Genomic DNA, 15462 nt, shown 5'->3' with positions numbered 1-15462 from the left:
GGATTTGGTGTCACGGTGAGCTGAAGGAGTCACGATCTCCAAAAAGACCCTTCATAAAGCTCAATTACTTTCTTTTGATTAGCAATCTACAATCAAGATGCTAGCAGTGGGCAGCCTGCTGTGTTGTCGCGCAGCGATGAACTGAACTGGGAATACTGATGGTGATTCATTCTGGGACTGAAGAGGGACTGTACCGTCGGCGTGTCTGTGGAGGTTGAAGCAGAACGCATAACCAGCTACTTGGCCATCGGCTACTTGGCTACATATTACTAATCGCCAAAAAAATGAACGTCCCAGTGACACGTTACCTCTGACCTTGTTTACATTTATAACCTGGCAACCACTCACTACCTCCACCCCTGAATCTGGTAAGACACCTTATTATTCTATAACAGTTTATTACACTATCATGACATCGCGATTTTGGGCATCCATGTCATCGAATTGACGTCGAATTGACGGACATTCAGAGGACAATCATGTGATCGCGCCACCCCCCCTTCCAGCCGTATGTTACCTCAGTCTACCCCCTTCCCCATCCCTGTGACTCCCCCACCCTCCCTGTGACATTTCTTGCAGACATTTATTCCACGACCTTTCCGGACCTTTTTTCCGCCCAGCCAATCACAGCAGCCACCCCGCCCCCCCAACCCCCAATAGGCACAGTGATCATTTGGGAATTAAACCGACCACATCCCGGCACGGCATCAACACCCCTCCCACCTCCTTTTCCCATCATTTAGCTCCCAGGCTTCCAAGGGACTAGAGATCCCCTAGGCCTTTGCAGCTAACAACCACAAATATGCTCAGTTTCAAGCGTATAATAAGGTGTGTGTGTGTGTGTGTGTGTGTGTGTGTGTGTGTGTGTGCGTCACAACACAAGACTTGCATCACCCGCCGACAACGTAAACATTCACGTCACAATATGTCGTCCCAAGTGTGTGCGTGCTTGATGTGATGTGTGTCTTTGTGTATTTTTTTTGTGATAGGATCAACGCACCTGCAACTTTGTGTGTTTGTATGTGTGTGTATGTGTTTGTGTTTTTGTGTGTGTGTGTGTTTGTGTGTTTGTGTGTGTGTGTGTGTGCGCGCGCACCATTGTAAAGGGATATTTGTCTATTTACACACTCACACACGAGAAGGAAAACCAAGTCTCTATAAATTGGTATATTGCAAGTCTTTTTAGATTTGTGAATGTTGGAGTTTGCGGAAAACTCTAAGAAAAGTGTGTGTGTGTGAAAATGAGTGGGTGAAAGTGTGTGTGAAAGTTGGGGTTCCTGCAAAAGTGAACGAAATGAACGCAAATCAATGTGATGTCCTCTAAAATAATGGAAATACAACTGTGTGTGTGTGTGCTTATCCTACTGAGGTGACAATCCCTCCTCTGCCTACCGCCTGTTTCCCTGGAGACTGATTGCACGAAGGCATAGTTCTGACAAGGAGAGACCCCCAAGGCTAACTCATTACAACACACTCTTGCATTGACACACACACACATGCGTGCAAAAACACACACACATTCACGATTAACATGCGTGGCTCGTCACTCATCAGCACCAGAGTAACGTGTTGTTTGCTCGTACATCCATGTCAATAAGGTTGAGGCTATTGGGGAAACCCTTGTCTGGAAGCTAGCAGGTGGTTAGTGTGTGAGCGTGAGTGTAAGTGTGAGTGTGTGTGTGTGTGTGTGTGTGTGTGTGTGTGTAAGTGTGTGTGTGTGTGTGTGTGTGTGTGTGCGCACGTGTCTCCTTGCCCCAAGAAGCTCAGAAAGCTCATTATCTCAGCACGCTGTCCGTCGAACCATTGATTGCCATGCGGTGACAACCGGCTCGTACGCAGCTGGATGGGTGGACAGAAATATTAATAAATAAAAGACAGCGAGAGACAATAGAAAAAAGCCAGAGACATGTTTTTTTTGTTATCATTATTTATTTTTAATTTTATAAATTTTCATGCCTTCAAGGACAATTAGCAAAAAATGGGCAAAACTGATGGTTCAATTATATGATTGTATTATAATTCTATTAAGTTAATTTTATCTATTATAATTTGTATTTCATTATTTTCTTTTACATTTACAATTTTTATTATTTTATTTTTTTTATTCTTATGTTTTTTTAATTTTTATTTCATTCTGTTATTTTTGGAATTTATCTATATATTTGTATACCATAAAATGTTTTGGGCACAAAGACAAAGATCTTAAACCCTGTTGTGATTAGCAGCTGATCTTAAAAGCCTCACCCCTTTCAGTTGATGCAGTCCACAGAAACAGAGGAGGAACTTTTTTGAATTTTTCTGGCAGGGGGCGGGGCCTCCTGTCTGTGATTGTCAGGATGTAAATAAAACCGATTGACTGATTTGTTTTTGTAATGAAATTGTAATTAATGCTAATGCAATGAAACTCAACTGAGGTTGAGATAGGTGGGCTGTCAGATGGATGGGGTGTCTTGTGCCACCTGTTCGGAAAAAGTTTTGTCTATTTGTCAAAACGGTGCTAAAAGATGTTTCCCGCCTGTCTGCTGGTGATGTTTTTTTTTTCTCTGTGCTCTAAAGAACTCAGGTGAAGCCGAGGCGTCTGAAACCTAGAGGTCATTCGTTTTTACCGTGACCCTCCCCCACCCGTGTTTTCACCCATGGTGAGTCAGGACGCCGGTTGCCTGGGGCGACGGATGACCTGCACCCGTCGGGCCTCTCGTCTTTTTCCTTTTTTTTTTTCTTTTTTCGAAATCAGGACAGAAAAAGAAACAGACCGGGAGGCCTTTATTTTGAAAGAAATCGCATATTTCCGATTCAACTGAGAAAAAGAACGTGCGATGCGTGCAATGCACTGTAATTCAGAGCATCAGCGAAAACATACTGACTTTGTTTGTTTGGTGAGCTAGAGAATGCTCTTGATGGGTGAGATGATGGAAAGAAGAAGATGATAAAACAAATAGCAGGATGGAGTTCTCTTTCTCCCCGTTTCCCAGCGCACCCTTGGGCGCTATCACTGACTCCCCTTCGCCCCAAAACATCCCCTTTCTTTCCTCCGTCAGAAAGGACAGATAATTATCCGGTGGATTATCCTGAGGACTTTCGACGGCTGTGCAAACGTTCCCTGATAATCCCGTGTTTGCCCAACGGATCCTGAGCGAGACTGCCGTTTTGCTCTTGTAAAAAAAATCAAAAGTCTAATCTTGTGATGATGTCGCTGTTTCAAACAACGGCCATGTTTTGTTGTCACCGATGTGTGTGTGCGTGTCTGTCCGTTTTTGTGAACATTCAGGGTGGAGGAAGGGGCGGAGCAATCCCCTTGGGGTGAGAGTCAGGGTTTAACCCGGACTGGTTACCTGTCAATCACAGGGCCACACATAGCGATGTCCAACCATTCACCCTCTCATTCACTCATACAGGCAGGAGAACCTGGAGCACCTGGAGAAAACCCAGGAAGGCACCAGGAGAACATGGAGAACCTGGAGAGAACACAGCAAGGCACCAGGAGAACATGGACATAAGCTAGAGAGGAGACCCTGGAGAACTCAGGCAGATGAGCTTTGAGAACCTCGAGAAAACATGGGAAGGCACATGAAGGGTGAAGAGGACCAAGCCAGGAGAACATGGAGAAAACCAAGCAGCACATGGCAAGAACCCAGACTTCTGGAACCTTCCTTGCGATGGTTTCATGAGATCTTGGATCTGTCTCACTTGGCAGCAGGTGAATATAGAAACCTGCCTTTATGTTAGCTTTAGCCTTAGCTTAAGCCCCAGCTTTAGCTTTAGCTTTAGCGCATTGAGTGGTTACGCTCAAACTCGTCTCAGTGGCGAGACGAACCACGAAAAGCATGCCAGATGAGCATATAGCATCAGGCAGCGCTGAAGACCACTTGAGATGGGAGAGAAGAAGAAGAAGAAAAGCAGAGAGGGAGAAAAAAAACAAAAACAAACATCAGGCAAGAACATCAGCGTCAGGCAAGATGATGGAAGTCACCCTAAACCCAGCTGGTGTTTCCCTGCCGTTGTTCAGTCGGCCGCAACCACGCTGATGTGTGCAACATGAAAACCCACTGAAAACGCTTCGTGTGTGCATGTGTGTGCATGTGTGTGTGTGCACGCTTGTGTGCGTGCACGTGTGTGTGTATTACATAACTATCAGCAGAGCCATCCAGTCTCATGTGCAATCTACTCCGATTGTGATCGGATGCGGGAAAATGAATATTCACCGCAGGAGTGTGTCATGGAGGATTAGCAAGTAAGACCCCTGCATTCGTGTGTGCGTGCACTCATGTGAGTGTGTGTGTGTGTGTGTCTGACAAGAAATTTACAGTACTGAAGCGGCCTAGCTTCCACGTTAACTAGATCCTAAGCAGTAAACAGGCTATTTTCCAGGACGGCGACTAACAATATATATTCATGAAGCTAAACTGCACTTGTACCCACTGCAAACGGCGTTGGCAATGGAAACGACCCATCGTGAAAGCAATTTTTTTTCTTCTTTTTTTAAATTGTTTTTTTTAGTGTCAATTACATGTTGGGATTGCATTTCCCCGGCGTTCTGGAGGTTCGGTTTCAACCGTAAAGCGGAGCTAAACGCCAATCTGCGACATCGGCAGTGGTGCTAACAGACGTGACAACTGAATTTAACTGTTAAAAAAAAAAAAGTTTTTTTTTTTGCTAAATTTACCACAGTACATAAGTAGAAGGTAGAAAAATTACCACTCAACACTCAATGGTAAATTGGGATATGAGAATGAGACCAGAGGATGATCCGATTGGCTCTCCTTCAGTCCAATAAAAAAAATTAAGCATTTAACCAAATTTCTTTGCACATCCAATTCAAAATAAAACATCTGGGATAAAAATTGATAAAAAGTACATGCTTTCATTTGCAAAAACAAATTCATTTAAAAACAAAACATTTAATTACAATTTGCCATGGAAATGTGAACGTGAATGACATATACAAAAAAGCAACAAATTTCCCCCTGGCTCACTTCATAAAATGTCTTTTAGTTTTAGGCCACCATAAGTAAAGGGGATAATTGGAAAATTAGATGAATAAATTAAAAAAAAAAAACCAACAATTAAATTAAGTTAAATTAAATAAATAAATGACTGAATTAAATTGTCTTTTCGTTTTAGGTCATCATCAAGTAAAGGGGATATTTGGCAAAATTAGATAAATAAATAAAAAAAACAGCAGTTAAACCAAATTAAGTTAAATTGAATGAATAAATGACTGAATTAATAAATAAAGCCTTGACGGCGCCAATTGAATTTTTTTGGTCACTCTGGGTTCTCCATCTTTGTCTCACAGTCCATAAACAGTCAGCAGGTTCATTGAGGAATCCAAACCATCCGTAGGTGTGAATGAGATTGAATAATGGGATGTCTATATTTGATTGACAGGTGACTCAGCCAGGTCAAACCCACCCACTCACACACACACTTTACCCTATGTGCAGAACGTTTGACGTCTTTGTCCGCACGATACCCCAATCGATACCCATCTGTGTTTCCTCAACAGAGATCCGAATAAGAGATCGATTGATAAAGAGCTCAATTGATAAACCGGATCAATAAAGATATGCCTGCCGTATCCGCAGTATTTCTCTTAGTACAAGCTGTGTGAAGAAAGAAAAAAGTGTGTGTGTGTATGTGTGGTGTGTGTGCGTGCGTGCGTGTGGTCATTTTCACTGAAGAGTTAAATAATGAATGAAGTCGCTCCTGTGATCTGCGCCTGGAAATAAATAATAATATTAAAAACAGCTCTGCCGAGGAATAATTGCATCGTCAACAATTTATTTAGAGAATATTCTGATTTTTTTATTTACTATTTTTTATTTTTTATTTCCTTTTTGATTTTATTCAAAGACTCACAGGCTCCCGCCGCGCCTCTTCACTTCTATTGAAGATCAGCTGCTGTGCAACCAACTGCGAATGACGCTAATCTCCCCTGAGCTTTTGATACACATGCTAATGCTAAAATGAAGTTGTCCTTGTATGAGGATAATGTTTTTTTTATTTCATTTAAACAGCCGTAATGACGCTAACCCCTTTTTATACTCAAACGCCTCCTCACTATTTGGAATCATTACCAACAAGCTAATGCTAACATGGTGTTGTCATCACAAGGGGACAATGGGGTTGATTTTTAAAAATTTCTCTATGTAAGAAGCAGTCATAGCAAACCGCATAAACTGCTAAGACATGATGACTTTTACATCTTCTCCCATAATAGTTTAAACTGAGACATGAAAGTGTGCGTTTGACAGGCTCTCACTATAGTTACGGATGTTGAAAAGACACTAACCGTGATTGGTCAAACCAACCTGAAGCCAGCTGAGGGCTTCAAACTCTGACCATGATAGTTTTTTGAGGGTAGAAAATCATGGCCGACAACAGTTGGCTGTTGTTGTTTGCTCAGCTCCTTTCTTCTTTCCACTTTGGCTGTTTCCAGTCCAATCTTGCTGTCTCCCTCCTCCTTTGGCTTTTTGTTTGGTCTACATTCCAAAGGCCTCCATTGAATCATTAGCTAATGCTAATTGCTTGCTAAGGCTAAAAGGAATTTGTCCTTTCACGCTGTTTTGAGGACAATTCATCAATGTAATTCATTTTTGAACAAAGCCAAGAAGTTGAAAACGTAAGATGTAACGGGTTAATTTTATTCCATCATAGTTTAAACCAAAGTGTTTATTTGACGGACTGTGTCCATGGTTATGGATACTGAAAAGACACCAACCAGCTGGTTCCTTTAGTAAAGACTGATCAGGGATAGCATTATTGGTCAAACCAGCCTTATGCCAACTGACGCTATTAAACTGGCTAGAGTGGTTTTCATAGGGAAAACAAACATGTCCAACAAAGGGATGTTGTTTGTTCAGCTATCTGCTCTTTCCTCCATAATTGTGGACCAGTTTGGCTTTCTGCAACCTTAGCTGCTCGCCATCATTGTTTTTTTGTTCCTGCTACTTCCTATCTTTGTCTCTGCAACCTGTGCACCCTCCTCCTCTTTCCATTGGCTGTCGGCAACAAAAAGCCATGTTGAGAACAAAAAAATAAAACATCCTCATTTGAAGACCAGGGATCACAAGGTTGTACCGAACACCAGTCGCATAAAGCTTAGACTTTAATACAGATAATATTCAACCCCATCACCTAATTTTTTCCCTCAAATCCATAAAATAAAGTCCTTGTTCTCATTAGAAGTCAACCTTTTTTCTATTTTCCTTTTTATTTTAAAACAAAACTAAAATCGAGGTGGCCAAATAGAGTGTACCCACTGTGGATTGCAGTATTTTGTATTTAACTTTTTCTCTATTTTTCCGGATGCACAGGTGAAAAGAGTTTAATTTGTGAAGGTCGGGAAACAGTTTATCCTCCTCTTTATGTGTTTTTTTTTAATTAACAGTGGTATCTCTACCTGGAGGGGCACAACAGAAAATGGATCTGAAGCTCTGGAATTAAAACAGATAAACAATTTAGTGTCTACGTCTCTTTAGTTCAGATGGAAATACAAGCTCAGAGTCACAACTCCGGGGATTATAAAAGGGGTTCACATGTGGCGCTAATCCCCCTCCACCCGCCTGAGACCCAGCGAACAACAGAACTAAATCCATTTTTTTTCTCCTCCCTCCCGCCGCCCTGCGCTGTGATTGGTACCCACGATAATTTGACAACGTTTTCGCTGTTTTTTTTTTTTTTAGGCAGGATTAGCTAGTTTTGGAGGATAAAATGTGACGGCTGCTCTCCTGGCGTCAGCTGTTATTCCCTCACGTGAATTTGGTTTGGTTGATTGTTTTCATGTGGTCGTCCGAATGTAATATATTGGCTATATCACCTGCCTAACCTCGGCGCCGGAGGGGTGCTAGACCTCAGCTTTCGTCCGTTCTGCAGCATTAAAGACTCATGGTTATTTGCTGACTAAAAATAGTCTCTTGACATTAAGTACGTTTTATAAAATGCATGACCTTGTATGAGGACAATGGGTTTACTAAGCTGAGATCCACCCTGAATGAATTGCAGTCGCAGCCTGGTAGTGCAAGGTGTTATGTGTCCTCTGTTTCCACAATGTTTTTTTGGAGGGATCGCAAAAGGGTAGAGTTGTGTTTTGGGCCTGCCATCGACACAACAGTGCTCGTGGCGGCTGAAACGGAATTCTGCAATGAAGGGGCTCCACAGCGGAGGGAATTGAAAATGGCTCCATCTCCATGGAGACAGGATAAAAAAATAACATAGGCACTAGGCCATTGTTATTGCCCAAAACAATTGCCAACTCCAGAGTACTGTCCATGCTCTTCCCTACCGAAAAGGAAGCGTCTACACATGCGAAAGGGTCGACCATAACAACAATGGCCAACGACGTAGCAGTGCTCATGCTCCTCGCTCTCGATGTTGGTGTTGGTGTTGTACCAGAGTTTTTCAATGTGCAGAGACAGGAGGTGCGAGTTCATTGCAAAATCCCACCGCCACCCACTGGCCCGGCATGTGTGCCACTGCTTATCGACTGCTTCCTATGGTCTTGCGTGCACGGAGATCGTTTTCTAAACCTTGCTCTGTTTGAAAATGGTAAGTTGTGTAAACAGGGGCCTTAGTCCTTAGGGCCTCAAATGGGTCCTTGCTAATTAGCATTGTAGCTTATTGTTGTTGGGCTTCCAGCTAACATATATTTCAATCCATGCCTTCGGAATAGAAAAACATCCGTTTTTCGATTCATACTTCTGTAACGGCAGTGGTTCAGTTAGCAGAGCAGCTGTCCCTCCAACGCAGGGTTGGCTGTTCAATTCTCGGCTTCTCCTGTCTCCAAGACGCTAAACCCCGAGTTGCTCCAGGTGGCCTGGTTAGCGCCTTGCTTTAGCACCTCTGCCATCATCGGTATGTGAGTGTATGTGTAAATGGGTGAAATCCATCTCGTGTGAAGGTTTTGAAAGGTGTGAAAAGCGCTGCATGAGAGGAGACCCTCAGTATTTAGTGAAACCAGCATCTTGCTTTGTGAAGTTCTCTGTGGTGAATGGCCATCAATGTCCAAATTAATCACGCATTTCAGAGTTGTTTCGTTTAAAGAGCCAGGGGACGTAATTCGTCAAGCTCTTGTCACTGCGTTTTTATTTTATTTTATTTTAATTTTGTTTCATTATTTATACCACTTACCCTGTATTCAGAGCCCCAGGGCAACTAGTGGCAATCTCAGTTGTCATTGGACAAGAGAGGGGGTTCCCCCGGGACCGGTCACCTGTCAATCACAGGGCCACATATAAGACATACAACTATTGACTCCCTCGTCCACTCATCATAGAGCGGTTCAGTGAGTCATTCAATCACACGGCAGGGCAAATTCAGGCCCCCAATAAACCTCTTGCATGTTTTTGGACTGTTTGAGACTTTTGGAGAACCTGGAGGAAACCTACGCAGACGCGAGGAAACTCGGCACAGAAAGGCCCCCAGTTTGCGTCAAAGCAGGGACCTTCTTGCTGTCTGCTAAGCGTTAACCAATGTGCTGCTTTTAATTTCTATTAACTAACTGTCCAAGCTACATTGCATATTGCCCAAGGTGCGCACTCTAAAGGTAATGTCAACCTTTCTGCTAGGAAAGTTGAACATTCAGCTTCCCCAATTAACTACCCCTTGACAATTCCTCGGTATGGCCTTGAATGGACCTGGGCGGGACGAGCCAGAATGAGATGAAAGAGTCTTTACACCAACCGGACCTGCCCAGCCTTCGCCCCCCCCGCCCAAACCCCTTTGAAGGGTAAACAGAGTCTGGCAATTAAGAGAATTGGCTGTTTTTTTCCCTGCCTCATTCTCTGTAACCTCCTTTCATATGCTGGACTGTTTTTTTTTTTTTTTTTGTTCTCCCCCAATCTGCGTGAGACGGAAATAATGATCTCCTTCTTGGCCGTGGCAGATTCCTGAGGAATCAAAAACTTAACCCAATTAACAGTGCGATTCCGTCCCGGTCACGGCTGAGTTTTGCCTCATCCCCCATTTATTCGTCAAACAATACTTGTCCTTTCTGGGGGGAAAAAAGGGTCCGGAACAATCTCCCATCCTGGGCCCGTCCTTGCCATTTCTCATCTTCTGTTGCCAAGGCGTTTCATCGGTTTCCTTTCACAGCAGAGAACCACTTATAGCCCCCCGCCATGAATCAGCTGTAGTTAGGATCGGCGAACGGCGCAGAGGCTGAAAAGCAATCGAGCGGACCTTCTATGTAAATTATCCTTTGTGAATCTCCCTGCCAAATTGATGCTGCCTCGTGCTTCGGTGGCAATTAGAGAGCTTTTGGCGGCCCGTCAGGGGCCACAAGCGGCATCAGCAGACTCTGTCTGTCTGTTGTTGAACATTTTCTCGCCTCAACGTAAACAGTCCCGGGGTAATTACGGCCCTCCCACAACACTAACTGGAACGCCGCGCTCATTCTTCCAGCGGGTTAGAAGTGCCTCCCCCTTGTCTCCCTGAAGCCAAAGGGGACACTTCGGGGGTTGATCGGATTGCTGGTGTTGCTGCCTAGCCGGGTTCTGGTCAAAATCCGTTTTGGTCTCCTGACCGACTCTGACGAGCCGTGTCTTGCCTCTTGCGGTGCACAGCCAGCTGGATCTATTTTATCCATCCAGAGAGAAAGGATGTACCAATGGATGCCAAAGGTCAGTTGGTGGATCTCCCAACAGACATACCTCTTAAATCATTCAGAGGGCAAAGATTTGATGTGGATCTTTCTGCAAACCAAACCCTTCACAGAAGCAGCCTCAGGGGTCAGGAGGAGATTTGGTATCGCTCTCCTTCGTCTTGCGCAGAGTAAAATGAAACAGGAGAGAAAAAACAACATAAAACCTGATGGGTTTCATCACGAGGTGCCGGCTGGGACAAACGACAAACACAACCGTTCTCTCCTAGGGGGCCTCACCAGGCTTCTTATCTTGTTTGCTTCTCCGTGAATCCCCTGGGCGGGGAGATTACCTTGCAGAGCCATCAGCTCTAAAAGCAGATAAACCCGTTTCTTAGGCGGAAGAGCCTTCGGCCTCGCCTCCAGAACTCTTTCGTGATCCCCCTGCCAAATAGACTATGGTCGTCCAGGCCTCCTGATTAGGAGTTAATGAGTGGCCGGATCCATCAGTGCGTTTGAGTCCTTGGATTACAATTGTGACCATGAAATCCTGTTTCAGGAGGTGTTAAAACTTCTGCCAAAAAGAAAAACAAAAAAAGGACCAGACCTTGGGGTGTGTTTGAGTCCCTGGATTTTATTCAGGACTTGAAAATCCTTTTTCAAGTGACGTTAAAACTCCTACTGAAAAAAGAACCCTACAGCATGATCCAGCATACTCTGGGTGTGCAGTGCAGCTTTGGCTCGGTGGCTTTTGCCCAGACCCTGGGGTGCATTTGAGTCCTTGAAATACAGTTAGGACCCGTAAATCCCATTTTAGGAGGCGTGAGAACTTTTGCCGAAACAAGCAAGACCCAGGAAATTAGGCTCCGCAATGAATTCCAGAGCATACCGTCTGGGTGTCGAATGCATTTTGGCTCAGAGGCCTATGTCCAGACCCTGAGTCCTTAGATTATAGTCGGAACCCAGAAATCCAAAAGATACTTTAAAACTTCTGGCGTCAAGAAAAACCTCAACAGCAAGACTGTGGAAATTAGCCTCCACAATGTTTTTCAGAGCGTACCCTCTCGATGTCCTCTCGAACTTTGGCTTGGAGGTCTTTTCCAAGTAGCTGCAGATGATTCTTGGGTCAGTTCTCCCATCCAGAGGAGGAATTTTTCTGTATGAATCGTTCAGGAAAGCCCTCTGACGGTTTTTCGGATGCTACACGGGCATAAACGCAGGTTGGCCAATCACACATGCATCAGAGCATGAGAACAGCAAAAGCAGAACTCCCCCAGCCTTGCAACGTGGTTTTCCCAGGTAGTTGCCAGGCAACAATCTAGTCGGACCCTCACCCAAAATGTGTGGCTTGTTTTACAAACCTGATTTACGGGGAATGTTTTGGGGAGAATGTTTGGCAGAGAACATTTGGCAAAGAACCTTTGGCAGAATGTGTCATGTCTCCTCAACGGTTCCCATGTAAGGGCAACGTTTAACATGGAACGTTTGTTGGAGAGCATTTTGCAGAATATTTTCATGGTGCTAACTGTCCTGGGGCAATTTGTTGGAGAGAATAATTTCCTTGAGAAAAGTTTGTTGGAGAACGTTTGGCGGAATGAGTGATGTCTCTGACACTTGCCGTTCTAGGTGAATGTGTCGCACAGAACATTCGGTGGAGAATATTTGTTTGAGAGCTTTTTGCAGAATGAGTCATGTCCTTCTGATGCTCACTGTTCTGGGAGAACATGTGGCGGAGAACATTTTTTGGGGAATGTTTCGTGTCATGTCCCTGGTACTCACCGTTCCAGGGGAATATGTAGCTGAGAATGTTTTGTAGATAACATTTGTTTGAGAACATTTGGTGGAGGATGTTTGGTGGAGAACATTAGAGCATTTGGTGGAATGGGTCTCCTCTTACTGACACTCACAGCTCTGGAGGAACATGTGGCGGAGAATATTTTCGGAGAACGTTTTGTGGAACATGTCATTTCTCCCAGACGCTCACCGTTCAGAGAATGTTTTCTGGAGAACATGGGTCAGGGAACATTTTTGAACGCTTTGGAATGGTGGGATGTGTCACAGGTCCCTGATGCTTGACATCTGGCAAAGAACATTTTGTGGGGAATGTTTGTTGGAGAACGTTTTTTTGGGAAACGTTTGGTGGAACGTGTCGTGTGTACCTGATGCTCACCATTCTGGGGTAAAGGTGTAGCAGAGAATGTTTGGTGGAGAATGTTTGCTGGGCTGTGTCATGTTGACTAACATGTGGCGGAGTGCGTCTGGCGGAATGTGTCATGTATCCTCAATGCTTGCCTTTCTGCCAGGCCACTTTGATCAAATTATAAAAATAAAACAGCTCCCCCCTCTCTTGCTGGCGTTGGTCTGCCCCATCTGGTGCCTTTTCCGGAGATAAAGGACGGTGATTAGCGCTGTGCAGCCAAACATCTCCCCTGGGGAATCTTTCAAAAATCTCACCGGCGAGGAGTCACCTGGCTGCTTCCCGAGCAGGAGAAAAATACCCCCCCCCCCCCCACACACACACACACAAACACACACACATACACACACAGTGGCTGCACTGGCCATCGTTCCTCTTTGCTTTGTGTGTGTGAGTCAGACGTGAATGCCAAATCGTTTCTTTGGTTTCGGTCCCCTCATCTCGTTTGGTTGTAGCACAGTATTAGAGCAAATAGAAAAAAGCAAACAAAAGCGTTGACATGATGACCGGGATGCCTGTGATATACATTCCAAAGTCCGGCGAGCGAATGAGGATCGTCCAGCCTCGCCACTTAAATGTGACATTTCAATAAGATTTTGCTGATCAATCGGTTGATCGCAAGTATTGAGCGTCCTTCATTAGCATAAACTGAGATTCGGCACGGCAAATCTCTGCAAAACAGATGCAACCAAGCTTGTGGGGTAAATCAGCCGTGAACTAGCTGTTAGCTGATAGCGGTTAGCCGCAGCCTCGCCATTCAAAAGTGACATTTCAATAAGATTTTGCTGATCGATCGGTTGATCGCAAGTATTGAGCGTCCTTCATTAGCATAAACTGATAATCGGCACGGCGAATCTCTGAAAAACAGATGCAACCAAGCTTGTGGGGTAAATCAGCCGTGAACTAGCTGTTAGCTGATAGCTGTTAGCCGCAGCCTCGCCACTCAAATGTGACATTTCAATAAGATTTTGCTGATCGATCGGTTGATCGCAAGTATTGAGCGTCCTTCATTAGCATAAACTGATAATCGGCACAGCGAATCTCTACAAAACAGATGCAACCAAGCTTGTGGGGTAAATTAGCTGTGAACTAGCTGTTAGCTGATAGCTGTTAGCTGCAGCCTCGCCACTCAAATGTGACATTTCAATAAGATTTTGCTGATCGATCGGTTGATTGCAAGTATTGAGCGTCCTTCATTAGCATAAACTGATAATCGGCACAGCGAATCTCTGCAAAACAAATGCAACCAAGCTTGTGGGTTAAATCAGCCGTGAACTAGCTGTTGGCTGATAGCTGTTAGCCGCAGCCTCGCCACTCAAAAGTGACATTTCAATAAGATTTTACAGATGGATTGGCTGATCACAAATATGGAGAGTCCGTCTTTAACCTAAACTAATAAGCAGCACGGGGAATCTCTGCAAAACAGATGCAACCAGGCTTTGTGATATGAATAAGCCGTGAGCTAGCTGTTAGCCACACATACATGTAGCATCGGTTCATCCCTTCACGGTTGCAGAAGCTGCTGCTCATCGGCTAGCCAAAGAGCATAGCGTCAAACCAGCTACTGGACTTAAATATATGTGCGCGCTGCTCATTCACGTACACACACTCCTAGAGATTTTTTTATGTGTTCTTTTAAGTGATGCAAATCAGTTGTGTGCTCGTGTGTGTGTGTGTGTGTGTGTGTGTGGCTCACTCCGTGCACTTCTGCCATGCTCTGAGTTTGTGTCTGTGGGGGGGGGGGGGGTTAAAGAAGCCACTGAAGTGCTATGAGTTGTATTGATTGGAAGTTCCCTGGCGCATTGATTATGGGACCTATGAAAGCAGACAAGCAGAAGATTTAAAGCCTCGCCGCCGAGCGGTATTGACAGCCAGGATACTTCTGCTCCCGCATTGAAAATCTGTTTTTGTAAATGTTGAGCTTTCACCAGCTGTGCTAAGCGGCTGCCACGTCACCAGGCGGATGGAATGAAATTCGGAGGAGACTGACAACTGAGTCTCATCCTAGCATGTTAGGAAAATCCCACAAGCGCTAAAAATTGAATTTCATCCCAGGTTAACAGAATATATCACAACATGGAAGGTTTTGTTTTTTACTCAAGCAGCTAGAAGAAAGCTATTGCTATACCCAACCCTGCTTGGTAAGTGGTTGTGATTGGCTTAGCTTGCCATGGAGTATGTGTTTCGGGGAGGGGTAAACAATTAGCAGGCTACTACATTTACTGGCTACATCTTACTGCTAATTGCTCACAGGACATATGGTTGCAAGGTTTTCATTGAGTGTGACTTACTGACCTGCAAGGTGTTGGGCGATTAAATCCATGAAATGAAACAATTCGACTGGTTTAAAAACAAATACAGTGGTGCTTCGGCTTACGAATTTAATTTGTTCTTTGACTCCGTTCGGGGAACCAAATCAATTTTTCTCCTTGATATCGGTGTAGATCCTATTGATCCATTCTCCTGCCCTAATAATATACTGTATACTGTGACAAAAACACAGAAAGGAATTTCAGATGACCTTATGTGTTAGCGTGTGTCTGGTGTTCTCTCGCTTGTTGCTAGCACGTGTACTATGTGCACAATGATGATGATGTATATAACGCTGAGTAGCACACATGACTGCTGCTACACTACAACACCAAAAGCCCGCCTGTTTGGTCTGTCTCGAATTCAAAATTTGATC

General features: G+C 44.3%; 1 protein-coding gene across 2 annotated transcripts in view; it reads left to right on the top strand.

The window, feature by feature from the left end:
* kcnn3 (potassium intermediate/small conductance calcium-activated channel, subfamily N, member 3) overlaps positions 1-15462 on the top strand; it is a 60912-nt gene that overhangs the window by 7110 nt on the left and 38340 nt on the right. The gene's annotated exons all lie outside the window — the stretch shown is intronic.

The sequence above is a fragment of the Fistularia commersonii genome, chromosome 11 (genome assembly GCF_037954325.1).
Source record: "Fistularia commersonii isolate RoL2024-O1a breed Wild chromosome 11, RoL_Fcom_v1.0, whole genome shotgun sequence".
Taxonomy (NCBI): Eukaryota; Metazoa; Chordata; class Actinopteri; order Syngnathiformes; family Fistulariidae; genus Fistularia; species Fistularia commersonii.
This window is presented reverse-complemented; position numbering and strand designations above follow the sequence as displayed.